Source organism: Dendropsophus ebraccatus, chromosome 15 (assembly GCF_027789765.1).
Source record: "Dendropsophus ebraccatus isolate aDenEbr1 chromosome 15, aDenEbr1.pat, whole genome shotgun sequence".
Taxonomy (NCBI): Eukaryota; Metazoa; Chordata; class Amphibia; order Anura; family Hylidae; genus Dendropsophus; species Dendropsophus ebraccatus.
Window position 1 is genome coordinate 50,533,418 of NC_091468.1, and position 8,322 is coordinate 50,541,739.

The following is an 8,322-nucleotide window of genomic DNA, read 5'->3' on the forward strand; positions in this document are numbered from 1 at the left end:
CGTAGTGCTCTCTGCTGACATCTCTGGCCAAGACAGGAACTGTCCAGAGCAGAGTAGGTTTTCTATGAGGATTTGCTGCTGCTCTGGACAGTTCCTGTCTCGGACAGAGATGTCAGCAGAGAGCACTGTGTCAGACTGAAAAGAAAACAACACTTCCTGCAGGACATACAGCAGCTGATAATTATGGGAAGACTTAACATTTTTAAATAGAAGTAAATTACATATCTATATGACATTCTGAAACCAGTTGATTTGAAAGAAGAAAAAATTCACTGTATAACCCCTTTAACCCTTAGGGGACACAGCCAGTTTTCATTTTTGCGCTTTTTTTCCCTCCTTGTGTATATAAGGCCATAGCGGGTGCATTTTACCACCTAGAGACCCAGATGAGCCCTTATTTTTGGCACCACTAATTGTACTTTGCAATGGCAGACGTCATTTTTGCCTAAAATATGCCGTGAAACCAGAAAAAAATTATATGCGCAGTGAAATTGAAAATAAAGCTTATTTTTTTTTATTTGGGGGGGTTTTGTTTTTACGCCGTTCGCCCTAGGATAATACTGACTAGGATAAAACTGTTATACATGTTACTCAAGTTAGTACGATTACAACAATATGTAACATATATAACTTTTATTTTATTTGATGGCTTTTAAAAAATTAAAACCTTTAAAAAAAAATAAATGTTCCTTAAAATCGCTCCATTCCCAGGCTTATAGCGCTTTTATCCTTTGGTCTATGGGGCTGCATGAGGTGTCATTTCTTGCGCCATGATGTGTTCTTTCTATCGGCACCTTGTTTGCGCATATGCGACTTTTTGATCACTTTTTATTACAATTTTTTGGTGATTTGATGCGACCAAACATGGGCAATTTTGCATTTTGGAATTTTTTACGCTTACGCTGTTTACTGTGTGAGATCGGGAATGTAATAGTTTGGGGGATTACGCATGTGGCGATACCAAATATGTTTATTTATTTATTTGTTATTCATAAAATGGGGAAAGGGGGCTGATTTAAACTTTAATTAGGGGAGGGGATTTTGTATTAATACATTTTTTTTTTTTTCTAAAAACATATTAGAAGTCCCCCTGGGTTAGGGTTATTACCCCTGGGGGACTTCTAGTATGACTGTTCTGACTGCACGCGACCCCACTCTGAACTCCCCTAGTGGCAACAGGACGTTCAGTAACGTCCTGGTGCAGCTAGGGGTTAAATCTATGCTGTGCACTTGGCTGTGTTGGGTTTAGGATCCAGACTGCCCATAATAACTTTATAGACACAGTCTCGAAAATATTGTAAACCCGTATCAGAACATGTATCTAAGAGCTATAAATGTCCCAGGAAACTGGTTACATAAGCCGAACATATGGAGAAATAAGGGAATTAGTGTAATGTAAAAATACACCCAGGAATTAGGAGGGAAACAACATTGTGTACTGAAGACAAGAACATTTCCTCACTGCCTGGGGAATAGGATGAAAGCAAAACACGACAGGACATATGATGTCGAGAAGTGAGTATCTCAAGTGTTTATAATGAAATGTCCGTCAGCCAAGACGTTTGGAAGACACAGCAAATACTGGAGCGGATGACAGACATGGATGTGATAGTTATGTGAGGACTGAACGGCAGAACAAACATGTCAGACGCTATGTACACTCTTCAGGACATTACAATAGATCAAAGTTAATTTCCTAAAAGTTTGCTCTTCTTCTTCTTGACATTCAGCCTGCCGGTAAAATACAATGGGGAATGTGTAAAATTGTATTCAGGATGTAGGTGTGAACAACAGGGGCTAATGCTATGTCTGCTGAGGTCCCTGACATTTAGATATTGATAGCTCCTCATCAAAATGAAGATGATAGCGCTGAAGGAATCTTCCCGTGTTGATATAAGCTGCATAAGCGGTCACTACTTGAGTGGCATCAGAATATGATTTTTTAGCATCTGTGGCAATGTATTGTGAAGTGGCCTATACTCTTATGCTACGTTTACACGGAACGATTATCGTGCGAATTTGCGCGATAACGATCGAATTTGAACGATAATCGTACGTGTAAACGCAGCGAACGATCAAACAACGAACGAGAAATCGTTCATTTTGATCTTTCAACATGTTATCAAATCGTGGTTCGCAATAAATTCGCAGATCGTTCCGTGTAAACAGTCGTCGCGCAATAGTCCGGCCGCCCGCCGCTCATCCGCAGCCCCTGCGCCGGCCCGATCGCCACCCCCGCCGCTCTGATCGCCACCCCCGCCGCTCTGATCGCCACCCCCGCCACTCCGATCGCCCCCCCCCGCCGCTCCGATCACCCCCCGCCGACGCCGCTCCGATTGCCCCCGCCGCGACCATACGTTACCTGCTCCGTGTAGCAGGTCTTCGACATCCCCGGCTCCCCTCTTCAGTGCACTGATTGGCTGAAGAGATGAGCCGGGAATTTCAAACAGCTCCTCTTCAGCCAATCAGTGCTCCTGAGTGGTTATTTTGGGAGATTTTTGTATGTAGGTTTTCACTTATGAGTTGTAAAAATCTCATGATGATTGATACGTAGCTTTAGCTGTCCAGGCAATTGTATGATGGGAATTGTAGTTTTGTAGCAGCTCGAGGGCCTAAGTTTGACACCTGTGTTCTACACTATATTACTCAACCTATATCTATACCGTTCTTCCCCATCTACTTCATTTTCACACTTCCCCATTCTTTATTTTATTGTTATTATGTCTTTTTATTAAATGAATTGCATTCTCTCCCCACTTTCTCATTCATACTTCACATCGTAGTTCTTGCACATTCTATTATTTTGGAGCCTCCTATCTTATACCATTTATCTTAAAGGGAATCTGTCAGCTTCCAGCCCCTACCTAAGGTGCTGACAGTGTGCTGTAGCTGGCAGTCCCCTAGTAAGCTGCTTTTGGATTATGCACCCCCTAGACCACAGCACCCCTAGATTATGTTACCCCTAGACCACAGCTCCAACATATTTGGGTCAGAGATTCAACTATAGCAGAGTGTTTCTTTCAGACATAAACTGCCCACAGAGGACTGATCTGCAATCAGAGACACTGACTAACAGCTGAGCGAGCAGGAGACCGAGTAGCATTAATTATTTATGAACATGAGGGAGGAGGAAGGAGTGGTGAGGTGTGACAGAGTGCGGCACAAACAACTCCTCTTTGACACTTCATTACAGTAGGATTGTGCATAATCCACATTCAGGAGGAAAGCCTAAGTACCATGATGCAAGTGGTTTGGATTTGATGAAACAAGGTGTTGTCCTATGTAAATATAGATGGTCACTAATAAGAGATGAGCGAACCTCGAGCATGCTCGAGTCCATCCGAACCCAATCGTTCAGCATTGGATTAGCGGTGGCTGCTAAAGTTGGATAAAGCCCTAAGGCTATGTGGAAATCATGGATATAGTCATTGGCTGTATCCATGCTTTCCAGACAATCTTAGAGCTTTATCCAACTTCAGCAGCCCCAGCTAATCAAATGCCGAACGATTGGGTTCGGATGGACTCGAGCATGCTCGAGGTTCGCTCATCTCTATCACTAATTTACCTGGAATCAAGCATTTAGAGCTGGCTGTCCTAACACATATAGGGCAGCGCACTGACCTGACACTCCACTTTAATTGGATATAAAGTGATGCACTTCTTTTATATATATATAATATCGTATGACTCAAATGAATAATAATATAGTCAATTAAAATTAAATGTTGGTGTTGAAATTCTTCTCTATTGTATTCATAGTGAAAGTGAGCCTTGCCAGATAAACAAGCCTTTTCATACAGTATTCATGAGAAGCACCTTGAAGTAGTAGGCAGCAATCTGTTATCTGAAGGAAACCAGCTGCTTTACTGAAGGCATAAACATAGTCCCGGCACTAAATTCATGAGCTGTGCTCTGCCCGTGTTTACTTTGTTTAGTACAAGCAGATGTGAGGGATAGCATTGCAGGTGCATAATACAGCTCCTCAATGGATGATATAGTACTGTATAATAATGGCTTAGGGCAGTATATAAAATAAGAATGGTACATTGTATGCCAGGACACTATCTACCAGTACAAAGGAGAACACTAGAGATAGGAATAGGACCTAGATATTGCGGTTTTATTTTTGGCTCTGATTTTCGTAACTGAGATCCTGATTTTTGGCTTTTATACAAAACTTTCCATTATAGAAAAAACACAATATAAATATTATCATTGAATTGATTTTACATTGTACATAATTTTAAAGGGGTTCTCCAAATAGTAATTTTATAGTCTCCTGTCTCAAAAATAAATTTAGTCCACTTACTAGTTAAAATGTGCTCTATAAGTGTTTTTAGAAGTTATTTTTATGATATAGTGGCTGCTGGCTATATGATGTCACGTACAGTTATCACACCATCCTGCCTTCAGCTCTGGACAGCTCCTGTCACAAACAGAGGTGGCAGCAAACTGGAAAGAATATCCCACTTCCTGCAGGACATACAGCAGCTGATAAGTACTGGAAGGCTTGAGAGTCTTAAATAGAAGTCATTTACAAATCTGTATAACTTTCTGATATCAATTGATTTGAAAAAGATTTTTTTTTTCCTCTGGGGTAACCCTTTATATTCAGTCTGGTTTTATTCAATGAAGATATTCAAAACAAAATGACAATTGTGTACATACATACATACATACATACATACATGTCACTGTCGCTTCGGAAAACTGTTGACGTGTCATAGAGACATCAAGGCTGAGGTAGTGGAAGGTATCAGCAGGTCCCTTGTGTTTCCGATCATGGTAGGATGCCCGCTGGTTAACCCACAACCCTGAGTGGGTGTATGATATTAGTATGGAGAGAGTCCAACAGCTTATTGGACACCAAGTCTACATGGATACTATGGATTGTATCCATGTAGACTTGGTGTCCAATAAACTTTTTGGAAAGAACCTCCTGAATGCTGTTGGACTCTCTCCATACTAATGTCATAGAGACATGTCAAAAATGTTGACCTTGCTAAATTTTGACCTTGCTAAACGCAATACTCTCCTTGCTCTGAATCACATGATCAAAACTTTTGACTGGTGTCTAGGATATGTCAAAAATTTTCCCACGTGACAGTGACACTTTGAAGTATTTGAAGTCTTTCCTGTCTGACTCCTCCTCTCTTCCATGTCTCCTTGGTGTCTGTACAAAAAGACAACAGTTTACAAGGAAAAATCTACAATTAATTTCTGTATTGTACCAGATGGCTTTTAGGTAAAAAGACTGCTGTCCAGCCAAAGGTGGAGCAGTACATCCACCAAGGAATTAAGGGTTTCCCATTGGCCAAATCAAAGTCCAGATCTAAATCCCATTCAGATGCTGTAGGGACATTTGCATGTGAGAAAGCCCTCAAGCAGATGCAATGCTTTATGGCAAGTGCTGTATGTATTATGGGAGTATATTACTCTGAAAGGTATATGTAAGGCTAAAAGCACACATGCAGTTCTTAAGTCCAAACCAGAAGTGATTTTAAAAGAAATAGGAATTATAAAGGAAGAACATATTCTTCTCATTCTTACTGTATCCGTGTCTAGATTTGGCTCAAAAATGACATCTGGCCTTCTACCCAGAGAGAAATGTTCCTGCACATATCTGTGAAACTTGCAGGAACATTTCTATGATAGCTTTGCTTGTGACTACTTTTCTTAGGCTACGTTCACACTATGGGGGAGATTTATCAAAACTGGTGTAAAGTAGAATTGTCTTAGTTGCTCCTAGTAACCAATCAGATTCCACCTTTCATTCCTTACAGACTCTTTGAAAAATGAAAGGTGAAATCTGATTAGTTACTAGGGGTAACTAAGACAATAGTACTTTACACCAGTTTGATAAATTTCCCCCTTTGTTTTTGCAATTTGTTTTTTTTCTTGTTTTTGCAAAAATGGTTTGAAAAACTGATGCATTTGTGTGCATCTGTTTTGATCTGTTTTTCCATTGACTTCTGTTATAACAACAACAAAAAAACGATCAAAACGCATCCGTTTTTTTTAATCGTACACAAAAATGTACTTGACCTTATTTATGTGAACGTTTAAAAAAAGATGCATTGTGATCCGTTTTTTTCTAATGGAAGTCAATGAAAAAACGCAACAAAACAGATTCACACAAATGCATCTGGTTTTCCATCCGTTTTTGATTGATAAATGTATGAAAAAAAACATAGGGGGAGATTTATTAAACATGGTGTAAAGTGAAACTGGCTCAGTTGCCCCTAGCAACCAATCAGATTCCTCCTTTCATTTTCCAAAGAGTCTGTGAGGAATGAAAGGTGGAATCTGATTGGTTGCTAGGGGCAACTGAGCCAGTTTCACTTTACACCATGTTTGACATTGTAAATACAGAGCAAATCCAATAATATCTGCGCCATAGTAGACAACACAATACTAGTAACAAAATGACACTTTTCATCAATGTGTCCTAATGGTTTTAAGGTTTAATCTTCATTAACAAATTTTAGATTTTCAACAATGTGAAAGCATCCACGCTTGTTGCAGCGTGAAGAAGAAATATCGTTTAACACCAATACAAGTCTATGGGCACGAGATCCTTAGACATTACAAAGAATGTAAACGATAAAATAAAAAACACGGAGAATACCGACTACTTTATAGGCTGCTAAAATGCTTCATAAAAGACATAAACCGGTAATGGTTTTGCTTGGAAGACAATGCTGTAAAAGCAGCTGAAAACTATGGAGTGTGGATGGTAACAGGAATAGGCAGGCATGCCGGAAAAGTCTAAATTTAGATGGAGCGATCATCCGAACCCAAACAAGACAACATCCTGCAGCACCTGCTCCGAGTAGATGGAGATAATGATGGCGGTGTCAATCACATAGATGCTCAAATACTGACTCGTCCGTTCCTGCTGTCAGTAACATAGGGATTGTGATCATCTGCCTGGTTAGAATCAACATCTGGATACGTATAAGATTGCAATTAGGATTCACACATAAGATTTATGTTATGACTCTGTAACACCGTTGAATCCTACAGAGCTGTATGGTAACCTGATTTCACATTGATGCTTTTTTCTGTAGGATTCTGCCTTGACCTGAAAGAAAACAATTGCAGTATTCGCTATCCATCACTGTAATACAGGGGTATAGAAAATGCTTCATATCCATGTGGAGCACCACGCAGCAACGCATAGAGTACCTACAGCTCGATGGCAAAGAGCACCACTGACTTCTTATACTTCCATACATCCTTTTCAGCACTCTACTGCTGTGTATGAGGCCTGGATGTAACAATTGTTTGTGTCAATATCTAAGTAAAAATAGAACAGGCTGAAATGAGAGAAAGTAAACAATTATCATTCAAATTTTCACAATAACGATCGCATTTTCACGATAATCGGCTTGTGTAAACACAGCAAACGATCAAGCGACGAACGATAAATCGTTCATCGTGATCTTTCATCAAGTTCTCAAATCATCGTTGGTCGTTCACTGAAAATTGGCAGATCGCTTCGTGTAAACAGTCTTTCAACGATTCACCCTATGTGAGAGATGGGCCTAAGCGATCTTAAAACGATCGCTATAATGATTTTTTTCAAATGATATATCGTTCCGTCTAAACACTGATCGTTATAAAAAACACATTGTTGCTTCAAAATCGTTAATCTTTCAATTGGGCAAATTATCTCACCTAAAGGAACATTAGGGTCCTATCGGACAAAGCGATTTTTAAACAATCGCAAACAAGATTGTTTATCGTTTACAATATTACACAGGACGATAGTTGTTAGTTACAGCGAACGATTAATGATGATTTTAGGGTCAGATCTAAATCAACAATTAACGACACGCGAACGATTTTTCAATCGTAGCCTGCAATTACGCTGGACGATTATCGTTTAAATTCCAATAATACAACGATTTTCCGCACGATAACTGTCCCGTGTAATAGGGCCCTAAAGCTGTGTTCACACATAGCATTTAATTAGCGTTAAAGGAGAAGTCTGGGGTCTGACTTTTTTTTTAAAGTGCCAGGGAGGAGGTGGCTGAACATAAGAACATACACCTACCTCCCCTGCTCTAGCGCTGGGGTTCCCCGACCGCTTCCTAGTCTGAGCAGGGACCCTGGTCGTGACGTGTTAAGCCCGCTCAGCTAGTCAGCGGCTGAGTTGGGACCTCGCTCCGGCCGCTGACTGGATTGTCACGCCATGACCCTGGTCCCCAGGTGATGTGAATAAATTTAAATTTAGAGCAGAGAGTGGATGCGCTGCAGCTGTATTCCTCTCCCCGCTCTATCTCCCGATCGGTATTGTGATCCGTACCGAACAAAACT